We start from the raw sequence: 10,782 nt of genomic DNA on the forward strand, positions 1-10,782 counted from the left end.
TTTACTGACCTGAAGAAAATAAATGAACTCTGTATCTTGGTTTGTGTGTTTTTTGTTTAGTTTTGTTTGTTGTTTGTTTGGTCAGAGGGTTTATGCATTCACTAGAGTGAGAGAAAGGGAGAAAATACCTTGCCCACCCCCATGGAGCCTGATTGCACCTCAATTCCTTCTCTGTTTCTCCTCCCTGTTGGGATTTAGGGCACATACACATGCTTAGAGTGTTTTCTTTGTTTTGTCTTTTAGGTTTTTACCATAGGATATGTGCGCTTGCTGGAGAGAGACTGTCGGTGTCCATCCCGGGGGCTTGCATCTAGCTAAATCATGATCAGGAGGCTGCTGGTGAGGAAGAGAAAGAGGACAAGAAAGAAAAAGCCCTCCATCTCGAGAGGACCAGGGAATTGGAAAGAATGAGACAAAGAGACAGAGTAGAAGTGGACACAGGGAGCCTGAGCCTAGGTAGCTCAAGCAACTTGTGCTGCACTTGAGCTGCTGCTTGAGCCACCCAGACAAACCAGGCACCTTTATTTATAATACAAGGAGACACTACACATGTATATTTTAGGACACTTCATAGATTCATTGCTAGGTTACAGACAATAAGAAGCGAGTAACAAATCTATAAGGGCTTAGTCATACTGAGCCAGATGTATCTATCCCTCGGTGATAATTCCGTCAAGAGAAAGTCCCATTGTCTTCTTTTCTAATGGAGAGAAGTCTAGCTCTAGGTGTGGGGAAGAAGGCTAAAGAACTTCTCCATAAGGAGTGCACGACCACACCCAGAGAGGGCTGAAGAACCTTTCAGATGCAGAACAGGGTTTGGACTTTGCTAATTGGGGTCAAGATGTTTCTTGACTTCCATCAGATGTGTCTGTTGGAATGCCCCTAGCAATTTCCACCCTTTGCTCTGTCACAGTGAGGGAGGGTCAATGAAAGGACAAGTTACAAGGTTCTGCCAAAGCCCAAAAGGACAGGTGGTGTTTGCTCAGAGCATGTCCCCACACCTCAGGTTCTCTCTCTAAACGTGTCCCCACAAGAGACAGTAAGAGGAAGAGTGAAAAATCACCCTCCAGGGTGGATTGTCACAACACAATCCCTTCTCCTCCATTACCCTCCTGGGATTTGGGGGCATGCAAGCACATGTGCCCAGCATGATTTTCAAGCTGTTGGGTCTGGGACTCAGCCATGTGAGAGTCCAGCATTTTAACCAATATGCCACCTGCTGTTCCCCCAAGCATGTTTTTCAAGCCACACAGTGTCCAAGACTCAAACTGTGTCGTCAGCCATGTGGAATCTAGTTCTGTTAATCAACAGGCCATGGGCTGGTCATGTATTTTTTCAATTTGAACATAACTTCTAGACTTCCTGAATCCTCCAGAGAATATATCTTACATGTTTTCTAATGCTCACACCACCATTCCTCAGTCTGGGTTTTTGTTCTACATCCGTAAGAATAGTGCTGAATACTAGTTACTAGGGCCCAATGCCATGGTGGCACATGAGTCTCTGAGATCCACATTCAGGTTGTGAGAGGCCTAACTAGTTCTCAGTTAATGGCCATTAAGATTATCACTAAATTTGTGCTGCTTGAACTTTTTTGCATACATCATTGTGTAGTTCTGGGTATTCATATATAGATAATATATCTGAAGGATGCTTTCTATATGTGATGTGGCAGCCACACCTGGCTACCTGTCCAGTGGTCACTCTTCTTCTTTCTTACTAACTAAACTCCAATTTTATGCAAGGTAGCAAGGTGCTTCAACTTCCTGGACTCTTTGGGGCAGCAGAAGATAAAGTGATTAAGGTGACAGGGTAATGAGTAAGGTGGCTTTGACAGGTTTTCCTTCCAGGAAAGCTTGTTTTAGGAGGCAGGCTTAGTGGGACATACCTCTTTTGCCCTTTGTCCTTTCCTTTTATTCTGAAATTTACCTGGTGGGGAGACCTGTACCTTGTAATCATAAGGATGAAAGGCACACACTAAGGGCAGATGGATTTTTTATTCCGAATTCCTTCCTAAGGACAAAAATAAATTTCTGTTTGGTTAAGCCTCTAATCAGGTTTTGGTTGCCTACAGTCAAATGCAGTCCTGACTGATATGAAAATTCTAGGTCAAAGAGTACATACATTTAAAAGTTTTACAAATACAAAATGTCCTACAAAGGGTTGCCATGCTCCCTGACATTGCGTGTAGGACTTATTGACTTAATTCACAGAGCAGCTTTTGAGCTTGATCAATTTCTTCAATCACCCCTACCCCCACCATAACTGGGCCAAGATTTCTTTCTTCCCACCCTCCAACGTCCTGTGTGACTATTGACCCAGAACACCTGATGCTTGTGCATGCTAATGTTAAAACAGAAAGCTATTGATGGTCACAGCAAAATCTGTCAATTAACAAATACTTAAATAACATTTCTATTTACTTTCATGATGTTATTGGTGAAAGTGATGGAGTTTTCTTTGATATAAAATGCAGGATGTTGGGACCAGCAGTTAGCGTAATGGCTATATCACTGGACTCCCACGTAGTTGACAGCAGTTTCAGTCCCTGACCCGGTGGCTTAAACTCACGCCGGGCACGTGTGCGTGCGTGCCCAAGATCCCGAGAGGAGAATGGAGGAGAAGGGATTGTGGCGTGGCCATCCCCCCTGGGGGGTGATTTCTCACTTTCTGTCTCTCCGTCTCTCTTTGTCTGCCTGGCGAGCACACGCGCCCTATAGCAAAAACCTCTCCAAAAAAAGAAAAAAAATGCAGGATGTTAATAATGCAATATACTTATAGAAATACAAAACTATTTCTGTTTACGAATGACTATAATCAAAACAAGGGGTTTTACATAAATTTGTATCAGTAGGTTAGGCAAATACAATTCTTAATTTGTTGACAAATTTTTTACAGTTCTATGAATGCCAATATCAGGATAAAGGTTTTAGCTCATGCTGCTGCACTATAATGGCTGAGGTAATCAATGTCAAGAGAGAGCCTGGTTTTAACACGGCATTAGACTGGAGGAACAAACGTGTTTTGGATTTTAACGCTGAGGTGAAAACTAGGAGATCAAGATTCAATGCTTCTTAAACTTATGGTGCACATAAATCACTTGTGAATATAGTTAAAATGTAGGTTCTGATTCAGAAATGGTCTGAGGTCTGAAATTCTGCCTAGTTCACAAGACAGGATTTTGAAATAATAGAGACAAGAGTGATGCTTCAGCTTCAAAAGCAGATGGGTACAATTATAATGAGTGGTAAGGTGAGAGTGGTAGCCAGGGATCTTGATCTGCAGCGAGCACTAGAGATGATTAATATAACTTGGCCTCCCTTAAGGGCAAAATAGATAGGCAGTCAACAAAAAGGTTTATAATCAGAAGCAAGGTGGGAAAAATTATGAGTGATAAGGACAGGGAGCTTGGCCTACAGAGAGCTTCAGAGATGGCTAGTATAACCAAACTAAGGGAAAAATAGATGGGTAGCCTACAACACATTGCTCCATTACCACCAAAAAAAAAAAAAAAATCAAGAACAGACGGACAATCAGGAGACTGAGAACAATTCTCTCCACTCACAGAAGTTATCATCTATGGCCCATTTTCTAGACCTAAGCCATTTTTCAGACCTGCAACCCATTGACCAAGAAGTGAAGAAGGGGAATGAATTGGTAACAACATAATAAGTGATAATTTCTCAAGTCTTTCTCCAAAATATTTCACCTTGGGTAATCATGTACTGTGGAAGAAGCAATGCCAAGATATTGGAGAAATGTTGGATGAACGGATCTATTTGATGTTAATGCCTAAAACCCAATGTCATCAAGGGTCATACAACTCAATAGACACTACAGTGTCAGGAGAATTTATGGTGGGTAAAAAAAATCATGTGGAATTGACAGCAAGTCAATTGGAGTATTACAGTGTAGGCACTGAAGATTCCAGAGCTATCTGCAGCAAAGCACTATATGCAAATTAAAACAGATCTTAGCATGTTTTGGGGCCCTGATAGAGACATAGTGACCCTGCAGCCAGAACTGCCTATTAGGAGGTTTAATGAGTCTAGGAATAATCATCTTTAAATGGAAGTGAGACATAGTGGAATGAGTTGCAATGAACCTGTGACTACAGTCCTTTTACATACTGTACTGCCTTTAGGATGTCAGCTTGATGAAGCTCTTTGAAGGTGCAGCAGAAGAGCCAAGTTGGAGAGAATATATTGCATAGATGGCACACAACCTCCAGGATTCAGTGTACACTCTACACGGACAATATTTAGTACTAATTCTTCCTAGATTAAAATAGGACACTGGGAATCAAAACTTGATAGGCAAAGTGGTCCTGTTACCATTATCCAGTGGCCCACCAGCTAAGTGACCAATTGAGGTCATGAGGAGCCTCTCAAGCCAACTTTGCCCAAAAGACCCACATCAAGAGATATAAAAAGAAATGATGGGGCCAGCCGGTGGCATGATGATTAAGGTACTGGGTTCCCACATGGACCACTGTGGTTTAAATCCTAGACCTGGCAACTTGCTTTATTACTTTCTCTCTCTCTCTGGTGAGAGCACATGTCTTATAGCAAGTTAAAAAATAATGATAAATTGGGGCTGGTAGGTGGCGTGGTGGTTAAGGGCTCTGGACTCACATGACTGACTCTGGTTCAAGTCCTGGACCTGGCAGCTTGCTTTCTCACTTTGTCTCTTTCTTATCCCGTCACTCTCTGGCCAATTTAAAATAAATAAATAAACAAGTAAATAAATAAATAAAGTTAAATAAAATAATTATTTAAAAATAATAGTAAATAAAGTTAAATTAGTAATTCTTAAAGTAAAAAAGTGAAATGACTGTTGTTTTAAGTTGCAAGTTCTGAAAGTAGCTTTTGTTGCCAAAATAGATACTCAAAATAATTTGTATCTAATCTATTTTTTTTTTTCAAGCTTCAACTTTATGACTATCACAGACACTTAGGGGGAGAAAGTCTGCCTATTCTGGATTTCTTAAATCTCTACCTAAAGAGAGAATTATTTAGTACCTTCACTAGTAACCTCTCTACTACACAAACTAAAACAGCATTACGAAAAATCCTAGATGGAATTTAATATTCTCTCTAGACTTCTCTACAATCTTGGCCATACTATTTTTACCCCAAAGATAAAGAATTCACTTGGTTGTGTGATTGAAGACACATTGTGGAAAATATCATTTTAAATTTAAAAGACAAGAAACAAAATGAGTTTACTCTAAAGAATGCTTGTAATGGTCATGTGGTCAAAGGCCTCTTTGCTGCGGAAGCATTGTGACTTGATGTGGTATGGAATGATTATATTTAGAAAGCATTAACTTTAGACAAATGTGTTAAATTTGTGAAGTTGGACACTATATACTTTTCATTTTGCAATAGTCAATTCTGAGATTTCTATTCTCTCTGTTTTCCCTAGGTAATTTTTTCTGAATGAAAGCATGCTAAGGCTTGCAGTGGTTACCTATAGTGGTATATGAATCTCTTTAGCTCTTGTTTTAAATATTGACTTCTTGGTGTTTATTAAAATCTTTTTTTTTTTTTTGGAGAGGTTTTTGCTATAGGACACATGTGCTTGCCAGAAAGAGAGAGACAGACAGACAGAAAGTGAGAAATCACCCACCCCCCACAGGGGATGGCCACACTGCAATCCCTTCTCCATTCTCCTCTCGGGATCTTGGGCATGCACGCACATGCAGCTGGCGTGAGTTGAAGTCACCAGGTCCAAGGCTCAAACTGTGGTTGACTACATGAGAATCCAGTGACATAGCCATTATGCCAACTGCTGGTCCCTATTTATTAAAACCTCTACCTTTAGATAGTAATATCAAGTTTTGTGTGGTGGCCTTTTTACTCTGGGTTTTTGTCATTCTACTTTTGGGTTTCGTCTATTATTGAAAACATTAAAGGGACAGCCTATTACTGAAGTGGTTAAGTGTTGTGCAGAGGAAACCAGATCCCACACGGCCAACCACACTTTGAGTCCCCTGACAGCTTGAAAGACAGTCATGCTCATGGGAGCCGAAGATCCTGATGAGATGGAGAATTGGTGGAAAAAGTATTGTGGTATGACCATACCTCAGTGTAGGTGTGGGTGGGAGAGGAAAGTGTTTTCCCTTTCTCCCTCCTTTTCTCTCTTTCTTAAGCATGTACACATGCCCTCGGACATTGAAAATAAAAAGCATTAAACACACAGATTTGTGGATGGATTTCTGGGCTTCTGTCATATATAGATGGTCCAACTTATTATGATTCAACTTAATAATTTTTCAACTTTACCATGCGTTTATTGAGACATAACCCCATTGTAAGGGTGGAGGACCTCTTTATAACTTCTGAGGGAGCTGTGGTTTCTACTGCATGTAGATTGTTTTCACAGGATCATAAAGTCAAAACATGGTAAGTTGAATCATATTAATATAGGGTATGTCTGCTGTACTGACGGCATTAAATGCATTTTTAACATTTTAATTTTATTTATTTATTTACATTTTCCCACAAACATTTACTTTATACATCAAAAATATTTGCTCACACTCCATAGTTCTTGACAGTTAATAAACAGCTTTCAAAATTAAAAAAACTAAACTTTAAAGATAACTTTCAAAATATTTGCTTTAATTTTGTGACTCTATAAAAACAGAGAGTATAGTTTCAAATATTTTTATAAAATATTTACATGTCAAGTACTCAAACTAGAAAAGCAAATGCCTAGCACAGAATTCAATAAGAACTTTCCCAACTCAGCTCTGTCTAGCAAGTATTCTGTGGTTTACCATCTGCTAGCAAAGATCAGTCTCTTTTTCTTCCTTCAAAGTCTTCCTCAAGATAATCCTCTTGTGACTGCTCTTTTGTAATCTCTACTGATTACAATGCTGGTCTAGAAAAATCCAGGGTTTTTTATGGAACAAATTCTTTCATATGGCTTCTCTAATCCGCTCTGCCAGGCAGAACTGTTTATGTTGCCAGACAATCTTTCCAAGAGCTTCTGCTGGCTATCTTGAGACCTACCTTAGTTCCATAGCTTTCTGGTCATGTCTTCAGGCATGACATTGCAGTCAAAGTCCTGGCAACTATAAGTATTTTCATTTTCTAATGCAAGGCAAAAGTATTATTGAACTTAAGCAAATAACCATTCTGACACAAAATAAGGATACTCACAAATATTTTCCACATTTTAAATATAGAATATTTTTTACTTAAGATGGATTTATCAGGGCATAACTCATCTTAAATTCAGGAACATCTACACAGTGAATAATCAGCATTGGTAATAAGTTTTGCTGGTGATTCATATGCAAGTAGTCCAGAACCAAGTTCTTGACAGTTAATAAACAGCTTTCAAAATTAAAAAAACTAAACTTTAAAGATAACTTTCAAAATATTTGCTTTAATTTTGTGACTCTATAAAAACAGAGAGTATAGTTTCAAATATTTTTATAAAATATTTACATGTCAAGTACTCAAACTAGAAAAGCAAATGCCTAGCACAGAATTCAATAAGAACTTTCCCAACTCAGCTCTGTCTAGCAAGTATTCTGTGGTTTACCATCTGCTAGCAAAGATCAGTCTCTTTTTCTTCCTTCAAAGTCTTCCTCAAGATAATCCTCTTGTGACTGCTCTTTTGTAATCTCTACTGATTACAATGCTGGTCTAGAAAAATCCAGGGTTTTTTATGGAACAAATTCTTTCATATGGCTTCTCTAATCCGCTCTGCCAGGCAGAACTGTTTATGTTGCCAGACAATCTTTCCAAGAGCTTCTGCTGGCTATCTTGAGACCTACCTTAGTTCCATAGCTTTCTGGTCATGTCTTCAGGCATGACATTGCAGTCAAAGTCCTGGCAACTATAAGTATTTTCATTTTCTAATGCAAGGCAAAAGTATTATTGAACTTAAGCAAATAACCATTCTGACACAAAATAAGGATACTCACAAATATTTTCCACATTTTAAATATAGAATATTTTTTACTTAAGATGGATTTATCAGGGCATAACTCATCTTAAATTCAGGAACATCTACACAGTGAATAATCAGCATTGGTAATAAGTTTTGCTGGTGATTCATATGCAAGTAGTCCAGAACCAGCTTGGAAAAGAAGGAACAGATTTATTCCATTCCTATATTCCTACTGGGGTCTGATATAATACTTCTGGTTTTTGGAGTGTAGAATTGGGAATGAAGACAGGCTTAATAAAGAACTCTTTGCCAGTCACAAAGAATGGATATTGTGTTTCTGCCAGAATCACATAGGCAAATAGAAAACTATATTTAGTTTTGCCATTCAGCAGAATATGATTTATAAAATTAGTTCTATTAATAAGATCTGAAAATGTCCCTAATATATTAGTTCTATTACAAGCTACACAGTAGAATCACCTGGGGAGCTTTGAAAGGTCTCCATACCCATACCCCCCATCTCTGGGGGATGGACATTCATATTTTAAAAACTCTCTTGGAAAGTCTAATGAGCAGTCAAGATTGGCAACCACCTGAGTGTCAATCATCAGACACCATAATACATGCCTGCAATTTTTGAAATTAGCAATAAAAATAGCATAATGTCCAACAGTCTAGGGTATGTACTGGCAGTGTGAGGAGCACATATTCAAATACAAGTAATTATCACAAGGAAAAAGCAGCTAATATACTTGAGGAGTTACATTGCAGATGGTCCTGTGGTTCTGGGAATTAATTCCAGAATTAATGGGATGCAATCCTGATGGGATCCTTGGGCTTCAATACCCGTTCATTTCATATAACAAAAGAAAATGAGGTTACGGCAGATCATAGGCACATGGATGAAGATGGGCTGCTCTACTCCAGACCAGTACCCTTTCCACTGGTCTTTTTCAGCAGGTTCAGACCTTACTTTGTGAGTTCATGTAGCCCATACTGTATCTTAAGCCCAAGATAGCTGGATTCAATCCCCCTAACTCATTCTTAAAGAATTTTGATATAGAAACACTGTGGGTCAATATTTCATTCACATCTCTAGTTTATTTTCTAGTTAGAAAGTATTTACACTGTTACTAGTTTCTATTCATTCCAAACAGGCCATCAGAGACTGGAGTATATCCCATTTGACCCTTGTACTCTTCCATCATAACTCAGAAGTTAAGTATTTTAATTTTTCTCTTTTAATTTCTTTGATAACTTATAGAACATACATCGCTCACTCTTCTTACCACCATCATTAACTTTCCCATAATAGTATTTATTTGTTCATATATACATATAGTTTTTCCTCTAAGAAATTGTTAGTGCCTCAAAATCTCACACAAAGTTAATATTCAAAATAGGCTTCTGGATTTGTAGGATTGCATCTATTTTCCTTTCCATATTTGTTACAATGCTAGAGAAGAGAAACTTTCACTTCGCTTCTGAACAACAAAGAAAATTGAGCTCTAAATCGTATTTGAATTTAAATTTTAAAGTCTAAAATTGAGATTTCCATTGGCTTTCTGAACCAACCAGGGCATTTCAGCTTCTTTTAAAAATTGGAGATACCAGGGAGGCCTCTTGTATGAAGTTGTCAGTGATGCAGTATCTGTCAGCATAATTGTTTATTTCCAAGGCAAAGTATTTATCTATTATATATTTATCTATTTACTCATTGTGATTTTCAACCCACAATCCATTTTGAGTTAATTTTTGTTAGTGGTGAGAGATAAGAATTCAGTTTCATTCTTCTACAGGTGGACATCCATTCTCCCAGCACCATTTGCTGAAGAGGTTTTGTTTTCCCACTGGATTGTCTATGTCCTTTATCAAAGACCAGTTGGGTATATGTTTTAGGATTCATTTGGAGGTTCTCAATTCTGTTCCATTGGTCTATCTGCCTGTTTTTGTGCCAATACCATGGTGCTTTAATTATCATGGCTTTCTAATATGTTTTGAGGTCGGGAAGTGAGCTGCCTCCTACTTTATCCCCTTTGCACAGTACTGCTTTGGTGATATGGGCCATTTTTGCTTCCAGACAAATTTTTTGATTTTTTTCTACTTCTGTGAGGAATATCTCTGGTAGTTTCATTTGGATTGCATTAAATTTTTAGATTAATTTGGGTAGGATTGACATCTTGATTCCTTTCATTTCTCCGATCCAGGAACATAAGATGTTTCTTCCATATTTTTTGTATCATTTCTAATTCCTTTTTCTAATTTTTCAGTTTTCCTTGTAGAGATCTTTGACATCTTTCGTAAGGTTTATTCTTAGATTTTATTGGTTTTGTGGCCACTGTAAAAGGGATTTCTTTCTTCAATCCTGTCTCATCTTGTCCATTGTTGGTGTATAAAAATGTTATAGATTTTTGTATGTTGATTTTGCATCCTGCCACTTTGCTATATCCATTTATGACTTCCAGGAGTTCTTTTGTGGATTCTTTTGAATTTTCTATGTATACCATCATATCATTTGCAAATAGAGATAACTTCACTCCTTTTTCTATTTGGATGCCTTTTATTTGACTCTCGTCTAATTTCATTGACTGAAACTTCCAGTACTATTTCAAAAAGGAGTGGAGAAAGTTGGCAGCCTTGTCTAGTTTTGGGTGGAAAAACTTTGAGCTTTTTCCCATTTATTATGAGGTTAGCTATGAGTTTTTCACAGGTGGATTTTATTGTTTTGAGGAATGTCCCTTCTATGCCAATTTTGTTGCAAGTCTTTCTCATGAAGGAATGTTCTATTTTATTGACCTTTTGCCAATGAGATATATTACATTTATTGTTTTGCATATGTTGAACCATCCTTGCATCTTTGGAATAAAGCCTACC

Source organism: Tupaia chinensis, unplaced genomic scaffold (genome assembly GCF_000334495.1).
Source record: "Tupaia chinensis unplaced genomic scaffold, TupChi_1.0 Scaffold000597_1, whole genome shotgun sequence".
NCBI lineage: Eukaryota > Metazoa > Chordata > Mammalia > Scandentia > Tupaiidae > Tupaia > Tupaia belangeri.